The sequence below is a fragment of the Paramisgurnus dabryanus genome, chromosome 3 (assembly GCF_030506205.2).
Source record: "Paramisgurnus dabryanus chromosome 3, PD_genome_1.1, whole genome shotgun sequence".
Taxonomy (NCBI): Eukaryota; Metazoa; Chordata; class Actinopteri; order Cypriniformes; family Cobitidae; genus Paramisgurnus; species Paramisgurnus dabryanus.
The window spans coordinates 40,501,187-40,519,433 of record NC_133339.1 but is presented as its reverse complement, the minus strand read 5'-3'; the positions used below and the strand labels follow the sequence as shown (position 1 = coordinate 40,519,433).

The window sequence follows — 18,247 nt, the reverse complement described above, 5'->3', positions numbered from 1 at the left end:
TGAGTAGTAAATATGGTGGCACAAAAAAAACTTTTTTTAAGCAGATAAAAATGAGAACTATATTGTATGGCAGAAGAGCACTTAAATTGCAGCACTTCGACCTTGGCGCACAGTAACATAATCACTCCTGACTCCTCCCCCTCTCGCTCAAACTTCCGTCAATATTACTATGCCCGAGTTCGAAGTGTTGCAATATAGTTGTCATTTTTTATTCACTTAAAAAATCGCCACATTTTATTTTGTGCCACCATACTTACTCATTTAACTACTCATGTAACAGTCTTTAAATAAGGAAAACATGGAAGTGATGGCTGCTAAATTAATCACTGTTTGGATCCTAAGGAATGAATGGAGCTAGGCTAAATGCTAACACATTCACAACGCGCTGTACAAAGCTCAAGTGTACACACTGTAAAAAGATCGGTATGAATTAATCTATCTTAGTTGAGGTATGAACATAATAAAAATTGAAAAACGGTGTTTTTTTCCATTAAGAAAAAGCAGCCAATAAGAGTCCCAATTTTGTGAACTCCTTCAATATTTTTTAAATTCATCCTAAAACTTAGGTAAAACTTAAAAAAAGCTTCTTCATAAAAGAAAAAGTTTTGATTTATTTTGAATGCTTTTAATCACAACATAATTCCCATAGTTAGATTAATGCCATAGTTTATATGATTTTATCACCCTTCTTATGTGAAAGACATAAATAAAGAACGAGTAAGTGTTTCAAAACTAGTTTTCGCATTGCAAAACCATACTTGTCATTTTTTCAAGAATCTTCTTGAAGTTTCACCTTAGGATAAATGTTAAAGAATATTGAAGGAGTTCACATTTAACCTGGGCTCTTATTGGCTACTTTTCCTTCAATATTCACTTTGGCACAGGTATATTTTTGTCTACAAAAGTAATTTCAAGCATTTAACCATACACCTTGAGATTAGGGCTGCAACAACGAATCGATTAAATCGATAAAAATCGATTACTAAACGTGTTGGCAACGAATTTCATAATCGATTCGTTGTGTCGTGTGACACAGAGACGTTTAATAAAAAAAAAAAAAAAAAAACTTCAGTTAAGCGCGGAGCGGAGTGAACACACTCGCACTGCGTTCCAACCCCCCTAATTCCATACTATATAGTAGGCAAAGAGTACGACAAGTAGTGCTTTTCGCCTACTATATAGTATGGAAGTATGCGGTTTGGGACGGAGCGTCGGTCTCTCTCGCGCACTGTTGCTTGCAGAGTTCGGCGCTTCATAGACAGGGCGGAGAAATGACAGGGCGGCGGAGAAAAGATAAAAAAACAGCAAAGGTAGAGGAAAACCACATGTCAGTGTTTTACTCCTCCCAAACGTAAGCGCGTCACCTGGAAGTTATAGCCGGCAAAGAGGTTATCAAACAAAGACGACACGCTTATGCTTTATGGAGCGACGACAGCGAGTAAAAAAGTTTCTAGAACGAAAAAAAAAACTCCAATGATATTAAACAAAGAAATAAAACGTTGAGAGAGAGTTGTATGAACGCTTTTCCCCGTCATGGACCACCGGTATGTTAAATCATCGCGCGTCACTCTCCTGCTGTTCTGTACTGGGCGCTCCAGCTCATGCCGAGCAAGGAGACGCGCGTGCCCGGCCCAACATACAGTACATCATACAGTAAGTGCCGCCTGTTGTTGCATAAACATCATCTTACATTTTTTAAGGCGAAGTAATGAATGTTTTTTTTGCATTTTGCGCGGGAGTATAAGACGCATTTTCCGTTTTCACAAGATGCATTTATGTGGCCAAATGTAATGGAACAGTTTTAACAAATGAGATAGCTATCCGATCAGAGAAAACACATAAAGTCAAATATCAGGTACAAAGCTGTCACTGGGGCAGTACCCTTTATAAAAGGTCCTAATATGTACCATTTAGGTACAAATATGTATCTTTGAACTGCCAATATGTACTTTTGAAGTACTAATATGCACTTTTTGGGTACAAAGGTGTACCTTTTTGAAAGGGTACTGTCCAGTGACAACTTTTGTACTTTTATTTCTGAGAGTGTACTCATATACTATCTTTTTGATCCCATCAAGAGAGGCTTCTTGATGGGAAATGCATCATAAAAAGTCTATATATTTGGCAGATGTAAAGCATACATGTGTATTTTTTTGTGTTAGTCCATTTTTATTTTATTTTATTATTATTATAACAGCTCAGGTGTGTTCAAGGAGCAACATGTTTGTGCAATTTCTAAAGATTTTAGTTCTGTTTTGAATAAGGGTTTGGAAATCAATGCTTTTCTTGTTTTTTGTTTTTTATCAGATTCATCGATTAATCGAACAAATAATCGACAGATTAATCAATTATTAAAATAATCGTTAGTTGCAGCCTTACTTGAGATAATTTTTTTATGATCATTGTTAACATTTCAGTCATGTATTTTATACATTTTGACTGGTTGTGTATATATATGGTGTCAGTTAATGAGCACATTATGAAAACATGCAGTTTAATGCTGAAGCACGCTAGCATGTCACATGCACTTCGGAGAGTCTTTGGACCTCACAGGGGACAAACAGAAAGCTCACTTTTCCCAAACAAGCATCTCTCTGTGAATCAAACAAAAGTGTTGAGTGCATCCTAGCACTCCGACAGTGAATGATTTGTGGACGTCTGTCCTTTTGGCCCAAACACAGACCCCTAGAACCATGCGAACCACTCTCTTGAATTATACATCTCGGCCATAAATAATGAATCACGTGCATTTTGTTTTCCACAACATCTCTAAAATAATCCAAAGAAAAAATTTCCCTACTGATGCACAAAGGCCCCTTGCTTTCATTTAAATATAAAGTTATGCCAGAGAAATCAGATTTCATTGGATCACCTTGCAGTAGCAAATGTCACAACCAGATGCTGTTCATCAATTATTGATCGAATAGATTTTTGTGATTGAGTGGTGATTCCTGCTGGAGTTCAATCTGTCAGTGCTGACCACTCAAACAGCGATGTGATGTGCGCTCAGCTGGGACAGATCCGTCTGGCTGGGTCCATTAGGACCCAATGACCTGGATGGAGGTCTTTACGACCCCAGGGCAACACAGAGAGGGACCCATATGGTACAACCCAAGTTACATTACTACAGATCTTTAGTGATAAAAGCATTTTAACCCTCATTTTGAACTAGCATTGAATAGGTCATATCATACATACATTACTTTCAGGTCCCCTACTCAGATATTGTTATTACATTTTACTTTTTCACAACCCTCTCGCTGACCCTTGAAATAAAACAGAATCAATTTTACAGAAACAGACCCTTCAAATAACTAAAAAGAATAAAATAAACAATAAAAACATGGCTTTGGGTTTACTGTCAGCTTGAATCCTTTATAACTGCCTCACCCATCAAAACAACCTCTCACCAACTAAAAATAATATTACTGGACAAAGATTTCACATAAAAGGAAACACTACTTTCTGAAAAGCTCGGCAATAGATCCAGTAAAATCCATTATTTCATTTCACATTTTATGTGCGGGAACAATCTCGGATTGAACCACGACTATCGATATTTACGTAAGTGCCAATGATGAAACACTATGTCTACACAGCACTAGAAATAGGCTAAACATTTGATTTGGAGTGCGGACATTGGGCAGAGTTTATTTAATTACCCATAATGCACCCCATCTGACAGAATGACTAAGCATCTACCGCATCACCTCCACCAGTTCAACCCCCCTTAACCCCACAAAACAAAAATCAATCTAGCGCGGCTGCTCAAACCGACCTTAGATAATGTTAAACCAGCTATTCATCGTGAAGATTATATGTTGTGTGCAATGAAGGGGTTGGTGTGTAAATATCACTGATAATCTTCACACAACGGTCTCTTGTTAACCTCTCTCCCTCGCCTCACAAACTGCACAACACCACAGCATGATGTCCATCTCCCCGAGGTGTTGCCACATTTGCTCACAAAAGGTCACTGGTCTGAATGCGTCCCGCCTTTTATACAAAGACAAGCAAGCATAACAATAGTCAGGATGAGTCTTTCAAACAACAGTCAACATCTTCAAGAACTCATTATCTCGGATGTCCCTATCTTGATTGCTTTAGGGTGTAACACTTTTCACTGAGCACACATCATGATCTCACTTCCACCCAAAACTTGTGTTTCATCTCAATGATGTCATACAACCATCGGCCTGCACAGCACAGCATGAAGTTGAACACCTCATGTCTGAGTGACAAGTTCAACAACCAATGTTGTGGCAATTAAGGATTTTTCCGAATTAGACTACTGTTAAAAATAAAGTGTATATTTATTTTGATACGTCTCTAACTAAACTCAAAGCTTAAAGGGTAAGTCCACTCAAGAATGAAAATTGTGTCATTATTTACTCACCCTTGTGTCGTTTCATATCTTCGTTCATTTTCAAAAGACAGTAACACAACTCACAACTTTCAAGGTCCTAAAAAAAAACAGTAAAGACACTGCTAAAATTTGTTGTTAATGGGGCATCTACGTTTATATATGTCTATGGCTGCCGCACGACGCATGCATGCATGCATGCAATGCTTTTATTTATAGTGTCTTTGAGCACAAAAAGTATTCTGTCACTTAATGAAATGAAGATTGACACATTGTATCCACATGGACCATTTTAACAATGTGTTTACTGCCTTTCTGAGTCTTGAGTCTTAAGAAAGCTCTCAAGATTTCATCAAAAATATCTTAATTTGTGCTTCAAACATGAACAAACGTCTTATGGGTGTGAAATGACATGAGGGTGAGTAATAAATAACAACATTTATTTTCTGAGGTGAATTAACGCTTTAAGTGATCTTTAAAGAGCAACTATGGTCCGATTTATGATTTTACTTTCCTTTGGTGTTTAAGTGTGTGTTAGTACATGTTAACAATATAAAAAAGGAAAGTAAACAATGACACGAGTTATCATCTCCAACGTAAATCTCTTTTCTTGGACTACAACAAACACACATACTGTAGGCAACAGTTTACTTCCTGGGCCTGTTTACATGGACAAGACTGACATTATCATAATTCCTCCCGCTTGGACTCAAAGCCCGTAAGTTAACTCCTGTTAGCATTGCATTGTGACCGAATCTTTCAAACATGGTAAGGAGCGTCACTTCATACAGGGGTGCGTTTCCCAAACAACAACGTAACTCGTTGCTGAACGACCATAGTACGATGCAACGTTGGAGAAACGAACTACCTTGTCACGACCGTTTCCCGAAGCATAGTAACTTTGTCGCACATTGGTCGTTTGAACGATGTTGGTTTAACAACATAGTTGATGATGTCACGTGGTAGGTGAAGTATTAATTAATCTGTGCAAATCGATTTAATGTCAGATTACATACTGTAAATAACATATATTGCATCGGAAGACTGATTTTGTTATCGTGATTTAGTTATCTGTTGTTTATTTTCAAGCTATTTAATTCACGCCCAAGTTCACTCTTACGTCACTCCTCCAAGGGATTCCCCAGGGTCTTAAAGCTCGTTGGCTCGCGCACATGCGCAGTTTTCAGATGCAGCGCTTTCATTCTGTTTACAAAATTAAAGACGTAAAATAAAATTTCGAATGATGGATATAGACTGTACTACATGTTTTTTGCTTATTTTGTTCAAAAGCATGATCAAAGTAAGTCTACATATGATAATAACAAGGAACGATGCTTCTAACGACAGGTCAAGAGCTGTCGTTCCAACGACACAAGTTAGCGATGGAGTTTGCGAATATTTATTTGAACGATGGTTTCGGGAAACACCAAATCGTTGAACGATGTTAGTAACGATGGAACTTACGATGTTCGTTAGGCTAACAATGCTTTTGGGAAACGCACCCCAGGTTAGCTGGCCAACGCAGAGCTTTTCAAATCGATAAGTTTTGTACAAAATCAGTGCGTTTGAGGAAAGCAGTATATCTGGAGCTAAAATGTACGATATGTGGAAAATAATGTGTTTTTAACCATAAACCACACGAACACATTGTATTATACTATATACACAAAATAACATTTTTTTAGCAATGAAATAGGTGCACTTTAATTGCCACTAGTTAAACAATTTACAATCTTGAATCATCCTATAAACCTGTGTATATTCATTGCTCTTTATTTACTATGTAAAACGCAAATATTTCCTGATCTGGATACAGACGAAATTAACTAAGAGAGAGTTTAGGCTTTTGGACAGGAAGGGCAATGTCCGCACCCTCGCATCCCAATAGGAATCAACTCCCTGTGCTTCCGTTGAGGAATAAACACTCCATAAACTCACGCTAAACAAACAAACAGCACAGCATGCTACCGTAATCATGACTGTAAGTGATATTCAAGTGACAAGCTGTTACAATCTCATGTCTATAATGCTTCGAAAAAACCTGTTTAGATAGGAGCCGTGAACAGCACCACTGTTTGCATTTACATACAAGTTGATTTTGTACTTTTTAAACTTTTTAAAAATCTAGGACATCTACACGAGTTAACATTCAAACCATTATCACAACACATTTGATTTCTGTACTCCAATGTTTAAGTAAATTAGACAAAAATGTAAACCAAAATGTTAAATGTACCCACATTTGTAAATTCGTTTTGAATAAGGGTCTGCTAAATTAATAAAAAAAAATGTTTTTTAAAGTTTTCCTTTCTAGTTGTTCTTTAATTCATCTTTAAAAGAAAATGAAGTGGGCTCGGTTTGATGGTTATGAAAGGTACTTTCCTTCGTGCTCCTCCTGTTAATGAGAGTCTATTCCATGTAAAGACAGGTTTAACACCATTACCCATCTGACCTACATCCTCTCCAGGTGCCATATGTAGAGCTAGAAAGGAGCAAGGTCATCAAGTTTCTTCAAAAACACGCTCCACAGTCATAAACATGTAATGTCTGGAATGTTTTTTAGTGATGGATCTACGAAAGCCATCATTTTAAAAAGCTTAGATGCCAAATGTAGATAAGATCCTGTAGCTGAACTGGTGCAGTACTCCATTAGTAGCGCAAAAAGTTTTATTCCCAAGCACACACATACAATAAAAACGTATAGCGCTGCTTTGAATAAAAGCGTCTGCCATATGCATAAACTTCAATGTGAAGTTCTGAATTTTCACCAATGTGCAATGGAACAAAAGAAAAATGCGTGAAAATTCACACACACATGCAAACAACTTCTTACACAATGACAAAGTTAATTTCCCTTGCATGATAATAAAGAAGTGGGCGGTACTGCCACAATGCAAAGGTGTTGCGGGTGTCTGCAAGGGTGTTACTATGTGGTTCCTAAGTGTTTTGAGTGCTGGCTGGTTTTGAAAGAGGTTACATAAGTTTAAATATGGGTTTTAGCGGCTTCTAGCGGTTGGATTGCGAATTGCAACCAACCTCAATTTCGAAACGCAACGGTAGCTGCCACAGGACAAACACGTCATCGACTGAGACAACGTAGGGACGAAACGCGCTCTGTAGAACGGTTTGTCCACTTAGGGCTACTGTAGAAACATGACGGCAACGTCCATGTACATACCCCCACGGCGTATCCAAATAAAAACGTCTCATCCTAAGGTAGCAAAAACAATACAGTTCATTACGTAAGGTCTTTGTACACCATACATAGTATAGTTATGTATATTACATTGCATTTCTGTTAAGAGATCCTTCTAAAAGTTACACAATGCACCTTTAAAGCAGCAAGTGAATTAGCCACATCTGAAAAGGAGTCATGGGATTTGGACAAGGTTAAATTCAAATGATTGCTTTACCTTGCCCAATGTATCATTATCTCAATGTGTGATATCTCAATGTGCAATATTGAGCATGTTACTTCTGACTAATCCTGTTCCTGTTAACATTTATATAAAGGTGCCATATGCACAAAACTGTATTTAACGATAAAGTTTTTACTCATTTTGGCCGCTCATTTACAAGATGACAGCATTTTGGGGCCTGAAAACACATACAATTCTAAAAATGTGTTTTAATGTTTTTAAAACAATACAAAAATGTACATTTGTGAAAACAAGGATAACATGTACAGACATTAAGTGTGTGACATCGCCAACTACTGGCCTGGCATGCAAAATATAGCATTTTTTGTAATTGTCGAAGATGTGAATAAACGGGATTTGTAAACATGTATCCAAAAAAACGCAGGTCAGGAAAACGTTAAGTTTTTGCTGTCGTGTAAGCTTACAATGGGGCTTTTTTCACCTGGTATTATTATGCGTTTTGGTCAATCAAATCACAAGTGGACGATGCTAAATACAAGTGTAAACGGGGTGTGAAAAGTTTTGAGCTCATCCACTTTCTACCAGATTCAGAGGTAGTCGAAAATGTATTCGGCCGGGTTACTTTTGTGGTGTAGACTTTCATGTGGTCGAATGTGTTAGCGTAAACCCACAGTGTTCAGTGCGGTCTATAGGCTTTTATTAATAAAAACTGATGCATTTGCTCTCCGCTCTTATTTTTATTTTTTATTTTGCGAGCGTGTGAAAGCTTATTTCATCAATTGCTCTGAAAAATCTGGAGAAGCCCTAACATTAACATGATCAAAACGTTATGCATTTTACTAAAAACACTCTCGCTTGTGTTTTAACGACTCGCTCACAGACCATCACCTTAAAGTAATCAGGACAGAAGCGGTCAAAAGTGGACTATAGAGACGTAATAAAACCCCAGGTGTGAATGGGAATCCACTTGTGATCGCATCGAACAAAACGAGGGGGCTGTTTATACTTGGGTATTAAGATGCGTTTTGGTCGATCGGATCACAAGTGGACAAAAAAGACAAATTCATGTTTACACCTGGTATTTTAATGCGTCTCTTTTGTCCACTTTCAACCGCTTCTGTATTGATTACTTTGAGGGGAGGGTCTTTGGGCGAGTCCTTCCGTTTTCGTTTAAAGGAAAACACCACCATTTTTCATTATTTTAGTATGTTCATACCTCAACTTAGATGAGATCAGATTAGATTAGATCTTTTTTCAATGCTTGCACTTTTAATCTTTGTACAGTGCTTTGTGAATGTGTTAGCATTTAGCTTAGCCTATTCATTCCTATGGTTCCAAACTAAAGTTTTATTTTGTGCCACCATACTCACTCATGTAACTACTCATGTAACAGTCTTTAAATAGGGAAAACATGGAAGTGTTTGGTGGCTTCTAAATTCATCCCTGTTTGGAGCCATAGGAATGAATGGGGCTAGGCTAAATGCTAACACATTCAAGACGCGCTGTACAAAGATTAAAAGTGCACGCATTTAAAAAAGATAGGGATGTATTAATTCGTCTAAGTTGAGGTAAGAACATAGTAAAATATTGAAAAACTGTGGTGTTTTCCTTTAAACGCGAGTGGGAAAAATTACGGGTTTAAATTGACGCGCACTAATATTAGGTCAGAGTCCGCTGCTTGTGTTGTAAGTAAACATGCTGCACAACGTTTTGTACATGCATATGTAAGAGCTTTCTCTGACATTTCAAAGCAACTGATAAAAATAAGCTTGCGCAACTTTCACACGCTCGCAAAAATGAAAGAGGCGGAAAGCAGTCGCTTTAGTTTTATCAATAAAAGCCTAAAGACTGTGCTTAACGCAGTGGGTTTGTGGGGTAAAAGTCAGGACTGACTGAAAAATATTGTGCTCAGTACATCACATTAGATCAATAGGCGGAGACTAGAGGGTTTTTGTGGCCGCTCAAACATATTCGACCACATGCGCGTCTACACCACAAAAGTTTTAGCAGTGTCCCCTTGTGATCCGATCAACCAAAACACATCTTAATACCAGGTGTAAACAGGGCCATAGTAAACGTGTCTTGCAGGCCTTTTTCAGCCTCTGGCACTAGATGGTTGCCCTGCTCTGTTTTGGGGGGAAAAATACAGACAGTTTATGTGGTATTTCCTGGAATGCAGAAAGGTTGGACAGACGGTTAGCCACACACAGAACATGAATAACTGTGGGGTCGAGACTGTGACTTGCTGAAACACAGCACTCATACCACTGAGACAACAATAGTGTGGGCTTCTGTTTCCATCACTGTGCTATCACAGGGATATACCGTAGTAGCATCAATTTAACACCAGCTGTTCTCTTTTTTTAATTAGGAAAATTATGTCCTAAATAAAAAAATATTTTCTAGATAATCTTTTAGCATTTGTCCAAAAAGACAGCTGTGATCTAAACTGTATACGTTAGGCTGACAAAAAAAATGGCGCAATTAAGATATGTTTTACAAAGGCCAGAGGCAGCTGTGAAACCTACAACATCAGTCACGACTTCTAGAGAGGGCAAAGCCTACAGCGCATAAGTTAAACATACAGTGCTTTGTTAAATGAGGAAAATAGTTTTCTAGCAACCTAAAACTCAAGTAAACTCAAATAAACCGAAAGCAGAAAGCAAACACTTTTGAGCAGTGATTATATAAACTTGTCCATCTGTTGCTGGTGGTCTGTTTACTGTCGCAGAAGTAATGAAAAGGAAAATGGGAAACACATTATCCTGGGTACCGGATGACCAGCAGGTGCTGAACTTCTCTAGCTAAACAAACACCAGGAACATTTATCAGCCGCGCTACACATCCAGACACACGTGTGTAAACACACTTCAGCATTGCTCCATATGCCATCACCAAAATGAGTCATGAATTGACACATATGCCACAGCTTGCATCAAAATACTACTGTTAGTAGCAATAATAGTGGTAATTTCATTTTTGATGACAATTGTGCCAATAATAAGTTTCCACGGTGGTATTTTGGCAGAAATAACAGGTGAAATTGTATAAGCAGTGTATGAATTGGGGGGGGGGCTGCGGTGGTCCCAGACCCCCATAAAGCACAAAAATATAAATTAGGGGTTCCATCAATGCTTACATGAGGTCCAAAGCGATACTGTCCATGATTTTCAAATTTTCGCAATAAACAAATCCAAAATATTTCTGTCTGAAATAGGGATACATATCAATTAATCACAATTAATCGAGAGCAGAATAAAAGTTTTTGTTTATATCATAAATGTGTGTCAACTGTGTATAATAATTATGTAAATATGTGCACATGCATGTATAATTTTAAGAAAAAAAAAATATTTATATATTATGTATTTATATTTATATATGATATAAATTATACATAAATATACAAATGTATATACACATGTAAACATTTCTTAAACATATACATGCATGTGTGTGGATATTTATACATAATTATTATACACAGTTCACACACATATATGATGTAAACAAAAACTTTTATTCTGTCTAGGCATGGGCCGGTATAAGATTCTGGCGGTATGATAACCTTTAGCAAAAATACCACGGTTTCACGGTGTTACGGTTTTGCCATTGCAACACTAAAATGTGTTATTTTTTAAATGCCAGGTAAAAATAAAGCCTTTAAATTATAATATGCTTTCAAAAAATATATAATATTTTTGTAATGTATATTAAATGTAAACATCAAATCAATCACATGACTTAATGATTTAATGAATTTTGTATAAACACAGCTCATACCTTGGAGACGGTATCACAGAATATTTCAGTGGTTTTGAAACCTTGACTGTTTAAAACCTCGGTATACCTTGAAGCCGGTAATCGGCCCATGCCTTCTGTCATAGATTTATTTGCGATTATTCGCATCAATGTAAACTCTCAAGTGGCTTCACGCCGTTTCACAGATTGTAAGATTTAGGATAGGGTTATGGAAAAAAAATCTTCTCAAACTATTATTTCACACTAATTTGAGGGGTAAAATGGTTAGGATTTGAGTTAAGGGTAATTTGGGGTCTCTATGATTAAAACGTTGATCCAGATCCAACAAAAAATTTGATAGATCCAGGATCACATCTTACTTTGTGAAATCAGTGTCCCTATAAGGACTGGGAGGCGGGGCTTAGATAGGGGACCCCCATAATCTTTGACATAATTCATAAACTTGGTATAAGGCCTTAAAAAATCAAATTATGTTATGCATTTTAGACCGTTATAAATCTCAACTCTCTCATATTGTCTGTTCACAATTCACAGCCATACCTTGACTGAGATTTTGGGCTTACAAAGGCACTGGTTTCAGAAACAGGTCGGGGCATTCAAGTTCATCCCATTCATCCATTGCCATGTGCATCATTCAATGCTTTCACACGGATCTTCCCTTTGTTATAAACCTGACAGTCCTGGTTTCTCCAGCATCGCATACAATCACAATAAATACATTTTATTTATAAATCTGAGGCAAACCGGTATTTATACTAGTAATTTACATGGACATTGTTGTAACAGACCGAATGTATCAAAGATATGAAGGGTTAGGCAAGGGTTGTGGTAAAATGAGTAATTAGTCCAGGATTTGATCGAGTAAATGTTATCTTAATGAATCAACATTACACGTTGAAATGTTATGTCATTTGATTCGTGTGAAGCGAATCGCACGGTAAATAAAGAACAATGATGGAGCTGCGCGGAGCTGAGCATGTGCAGAAGATGACAGATCCTCACAGAAATAAACAATGAACAGACAGCCATCTGTTCGTATCAATGCAAACATATGCATGATGTAAGTTACACTGGACAATTTTGTAATATACCGTATTTTATTTTGGGAACAAAATCGTATCTTTGATATAATGAAAGACGCCCATCCTTACACGCCCATGACCTGCGATGGTGTAGTATACGTGTGGCTATCCTCAATAAACCAAGCAAAAACTTTGTACTTACAGTAAACCAGTACTACATAATAAATAATAAAGTATAAAATGTACCTTTTAGTGAAACCTACTGGGGATTTACTTATAAAACAAGCCATATGCACAGCCCACATAAGTACATGACAAAATAAGCAGACATATACTGTAAAATATTTCAGTTTTCTTGTCTATAAAGTTAAAAAATAATACTTACTGCGTTAAACGTTGTGATCCACGCACTTCGAAGCTTGTAAGTTTAACTCCGGGAGGTTTTTTTAAAGACCTGCTGCTTCAGCAACTAAACATTAAGCATTCATACACTTTGCTTGTGCTCCTCTGCGATGTTTTTAATGCAGGTGTGATATATTGTATCTTTAAGTTGCACAATACCAACAAACTGTGAGTTCATAGACAACCAGCCGCATCCTTCCTGTTTCAAGCTCTACCGTAAACTCACCGCTCTGTGCAATCATTCATTCAGCCCCGCCTATTTTTGTGTAGAACACGCCCCTTCTGCGTGTAGTGACGCCCCTTACACGCTGCTCTTAAAGAGACCGCACAAATTGATCCATGAGGCGCACTTGCGTTTGCATGTTTTGTAACTTTAAAGTTAACTGTAAATTGCCATTGATTTACATAATTTAAATGAATGGAATAGAATATGGAAATATTGTGTCGTGTTTACTGTTTTACTTTTTTTTATATTAGGCGTCTTAATACTTATAAAATATAAAATGTATACATTTCTTTTAATTTATATTTTTTTGTAAAAAAAAGACAAAGACTGTACTTCATGCAAAACAGAATTGTAACTAATTCTTTTGTTTTACATTTACATCTTACAGCTCTGGTACATGTGTTTACCCTCCCAGTGGGCTTCCCCTTGTTTTTTGGATGTCCCTTTGAAATGCAGTAAACATGATATGGATCTCCCAGTGAACAATTGTTAGTCATCAGTCCCTTGAAAGTCTACTGAGTACCCATAGGGTTCAACAGTTGTTTGTGTATTCACATAGATCAGCTTGGAAAGGGCCATTATGTGTCAATTGCACCTCTTATAGGGGCCTAAATAGGAGTATCCTTTTGCAGTTAAGGCCTTTGGCACCGTGTGCTCTAAAGAAAGGCATGTTTGAACAGTGAGGTCACTATTTGTGCTTGGGATTCAAACAGTAAGGTCATGTATCAGTGTCCTTTTGTAACGATGATCCTATCAGCGGCATTGAGTTACATTTTTATTCACTCACTTTAACACATAATAAAAAGGATGCTTTCATAAACACAATAAACTGATGTGAATGGAGCGCATTATGACTCACGATCATTCATGGTCATAATTAGATTAACAGTGTGACAGGCGGTACATTGAGGAAGTCTTTCAGTCATAATTAAAAGTCATTTCCTCCATTTGGCTGTAGTCCCGGATTTCATTGATCCATTAACCATGTGATCCAAGAGCTGTCAGTAATGTGTTAATGTACGTTATCCCAGAATGATGTATCTTTATACACAGCAAAAACACATTGTAATGTTCCGTCTTTTGTAGGTATGACCTGAAGTGGATTTGTAGCTGTCATCTGTTCATACAGAGTTATTATTTGTCATCTCTCGTGACATCTCGTCTTACCCTCTGACATTCAGATCAATGCTTTCTGGCCTGGAATAAAGAGATTATCTCCAGGCAAACTCTTCCAAGTCTGAACACATTTTCTTTTTAGATCATGGATAGTCTGATGCTCACTTACCCGTTCTCATCTGGTCTGAAATTTTTCCACTGTGGCTACAGGGCAACAAGTTGTATCAGTGTGTCTCTTCTTTATGTTTTTTTCCCATTAGAACAGATTTAAGATTTAGAAATATTAGTTTTATTTGCAGTCTGTATACATGAAGCAGTACGAATGCATAATGTAAGAAACTTTCAGTGCAGAGCTCCTAAGTTACTTTTTTATTGCGTGGTAAAACTCGGCTTGGAACTATACGCAGCTCGTCTTGACACGCTTTACTTTGGCTCAGTTTGCCTTTTTTAATTGTAGTTTATTGCCGTTTCAGAGTGGATGCGTTTAAGAATGACTCCCTGTTCACCAGCAACTTTTTCTCTGTGTGTTGCCCGTCTCTTTCAATGTGGTCGCTAGGAGGCATTTTTAAATTATAGCTGTCATAAACAAATACGTACCGTCCTCTTAAATAACTGATGAAATGTGGATGACGTGAACTCCACTGCTTCGCTCCACAAAGTTGCTCATCATCTGCATAAAGTTTAACTTTCCTTAACTTTGTCGCATCTCTGAACACGCGCACTTCCTGACGCCAAAAGTTACTGTCGCTCTTGTTGCTGGAAGTTGGCAAGCTTCTATTGAAATGAATGAAATCATGTCGCTCTGCTACTGCTAGTTGCTGGCGGTCTAAACGGGGCGTAAACGGTTGCGCCCCCTTTACTGCTGTGACATCATCTGAAACGCTATATAAACAAATGTCGCTCTTGTTGGCGGAAGTCGGGGAAGCTTCAGTTGAAATGAATGAGATCATGTCACTCTGCTACTGCTAGTCGCTGGCGGTTTAAACGGGTGTAACTGGTTGCGCCCCCTTTACTGCTGTGACATCATCTGAAACGCTATATAAACAAATGTGGCTCTTGTTGCTGGAAGTCGGCAAGCTTCCATTGAAATGAATGAGATCATGTTGCTCTGCTACTGCTAGTCGATGGTGAACAGGGCGTTATTGGTTGCGCCCCCTTTACTGCTGTGACATCATCTTAAATGCTATATAAACAAATGTGGCTCTTGTTGCTGGAAGTCGGCAAGCTTCCATTGAAATGAATGAAATCATGTCGCTCTGCTACTGCTAGTCGCTGGCGGTCTAAATGGGGCGTTATCTGTTGCGCCCTCTTTACTGCTGAGACATCATCTAAAACGCTATATAAACAAATGTCGCTCTTGTTGCCGGAAGTCGGGGAAGCTTCCATTTAAATGAATGAGATCATGTCGCTCTGTTACTGCTAGTCGGTGGCGGTCTAAACGGGGTGTAATCGGTTACGCCCCCTTTACTGCTGTGACATCATCTTAAACGCTATATAAACAAATGTGGTTTTTGTTGCTGGAAGTCAGCAAGCTTCCATTGAAATGAATGAAATCATGTCGCTCTGCTACTGCTAGTTGCTGGCGGTCTAAACTGATTGCGCCCCCTTTACTGCAGTGACATCATCTGAAACGCTATATAAACAAATGTCGCTCTTGTTGCCAGAAGTCGGGGAAGCTTCAGTTGAAATGAATTATGGCTGCAACTAACGATTATTTTAATAATCGATTAATCTGTCGATTATTTGTTCGATTAATCGATGAATCGGATAAAAACAAAAAACAAGAAAAGCATTAATTTCCAACCCCTTATTTAAAACAGAACTAAAATCTTTAGAAATTGCACAAATATGTTGCTCCTTGAACACACCTGAGCTGTTACAATGAAATAAAATAAAATACAAATGGACTAACACAAAAAAATACAAATGTATGCTTTACATCTGCCAAATATATAGACTTTTTATGATGCATTTCCCATCAAGAGAGGCTTCTTGATGGGAAATGCATCATAAAAAAGTCTTTATATCAAAAAGATAGTACATGAGTACCCTCTCAGAAATAAAAGTACAAAAGTTGTCACTGGTCAGTACCCTTTAAAAAAGGTACACCTTTGTACCCCAAAAGTGCATATTAGTACTTCAAAAGTACATATTGGCAGTTCAAAGATACATATTTGTACCTAAATGGTACATATTTAGCCTGGGTGCCAGCCGATCTTAGCCCCGCCCACAACATTTTGAGGAACGGGAAGATCGGTCTGGAGTTTCACCGTTGAGTTGCTACTATGCTCGACCCAAAGCTGGTCGAACCAATCAAATTGTCAGGGCGGGCTTTATATGATGATGGACAGATGATCAGTAACGTAAATCAACCACGTCACCAAAGAGCGCGTGTGTTGAATCTGTTGTTTACAACGAAATGGCTGCCGCGGTAGAAATCAGATGTGTGGACTCTGACATTGAGTCTGTTCTAAAAGATATCGACAGAGCATTGATTTTAAAAGAGGAACAGAGAAACGCGAGCAAGGCATTTGTTGATGTTTTTGCCGTCCTACGGGATTCGACAAAAGTTGTCGCACTTATGAAAGATCAAGTTAAAGAAGCAACTAAAATGGGTATCACGGCGATGCAACTCGGTGTGCACGACGAGATGGATATAACAAGCAAACGTAATGGGTATCGTCGTGGATGAAGTTCAACTAATGTACAAATGGTAAGAGATAGTCTTACTGTATGACTTAATGTGATATAAATGAAATGTTGTAAACATAGTAGGTGTTGATGTACGTTCGCAAACTCAGACTTGTAGTGTGTGTCGTAGCGAAATAACTAGCAGTTCGGTCAAGCTGCAAATACGTCATTTCAACATACGTCTCACACCCCGTTGCTCTGATTGGTCGTAGGTCTATCCAATTGAGTGCAGAGGCATTTTTCGGTTGAGACACGCCTCATAATTATAGCTCAATGGAGCGGTATCAGACTCAAATTCTGACTAGAATTGAGTATGACAACGTCAGGCTAGTACATATTAGGACCTTTTATAAAGGGTACTGCCCCAGTGACAGCTTTGTATCTTTATATTTGACTTTATGTGTTTTATCTGATCGGATAGCTATCTCATTTGTTAAAACGGTTCCATTACATTTGGCCACATAAATGCGTCTTGTGAAAACGGAAAATGCGTCTTCTACTCCCGCGCAAAATGCAAATACACCATTCATTACTTCGCCTTAAAAAATGTAAGACGATGTTTATGCAACAAAAGGCGGCACTTACTGTATGATGTACTGTATGTTGGGCCGGGCACGCGCGTCTCCTTGCTCGGCATGAGCTGGAGCGCGCAGTACAGAACAGCAGGAGAGTGACGGCGCGATGATTTAACATACAGGTCCATGACCGGGACAACTCATACAACTCTCTCTCAACGTTTTATTTCTTTGTTTAATATCATTGGAGTTTTTTATTCGTTCTAGAAACTTTTTTTACTCGCTGTCGTCGCTCCATAAAGCATAAGCGTGTCGTCTTTGTTTGTTTACCTATTTGCCGGCTATAACTTCCAGGTGAAGCGCTTACGTTTGGGAGGAGTAAAACACTGACATGTGGTTTTCCTCTACCTTTGCTGTTTTTTATCTTTTCTCCGCCGCGCTGTCATTTCTCCACCCTGTCTATGAGGCGCTGAACTCTGCAAGCAACAGTGCGCGAGAGAGAACGACGCTCCGTCCCAAACCGCATACTTCCATACTATATAGTAGGCAAAAAGCACTACTTCTCGTTCTCTTTGCCTACTATATAGTAAGGAATTAGGCAGTTTTGGACGCAGTGCGAGTGTGTTCACTCCGCTCCGCGCTTAACTGAAGTTTTTTTTTTACGTCTCTGCGTCACGCGACACAACGAATCGATTATGAAATTCGTTGCCAACACTTTTAGTAATCGATTTTTATCGATTTAATCGATTCGTTGTTGCAGCCCTAAAATG

General features: G+C 38.2%; 1 protein-coding gene across 2 annotated transcripts in view; it reads right to left on the bottom strand.

The window, feature by feature from the left end:
* Positions 1–13,143, bottom strand: part of cdc42ep4a (CDC42 effector protein (Rho GTPase binding) 4a) — a 33,742-nt gene extending 20,599 nt beyond the window's left edge. Inside the window, exons 1-2 of one of the 2 annotated variants that reach the window (XM_065263166.2) lie at positions 12,913–13,143; positions 4,397–4,463 (exon numbers count right to left, since the gene is read on the bottom strand). The gene's annotated coding sequence lies outside the window, so the exon portion shown is untranslated. The remainder of the gene's footprint in view (positions 1–4,396; positions 4,464–12,912) is intronic. The other variant, XM_065263163.2, reaches the window with a different exon arrangement.
* Positions 13,144–18,247: the final 5,104 nt, after the last annotated feature.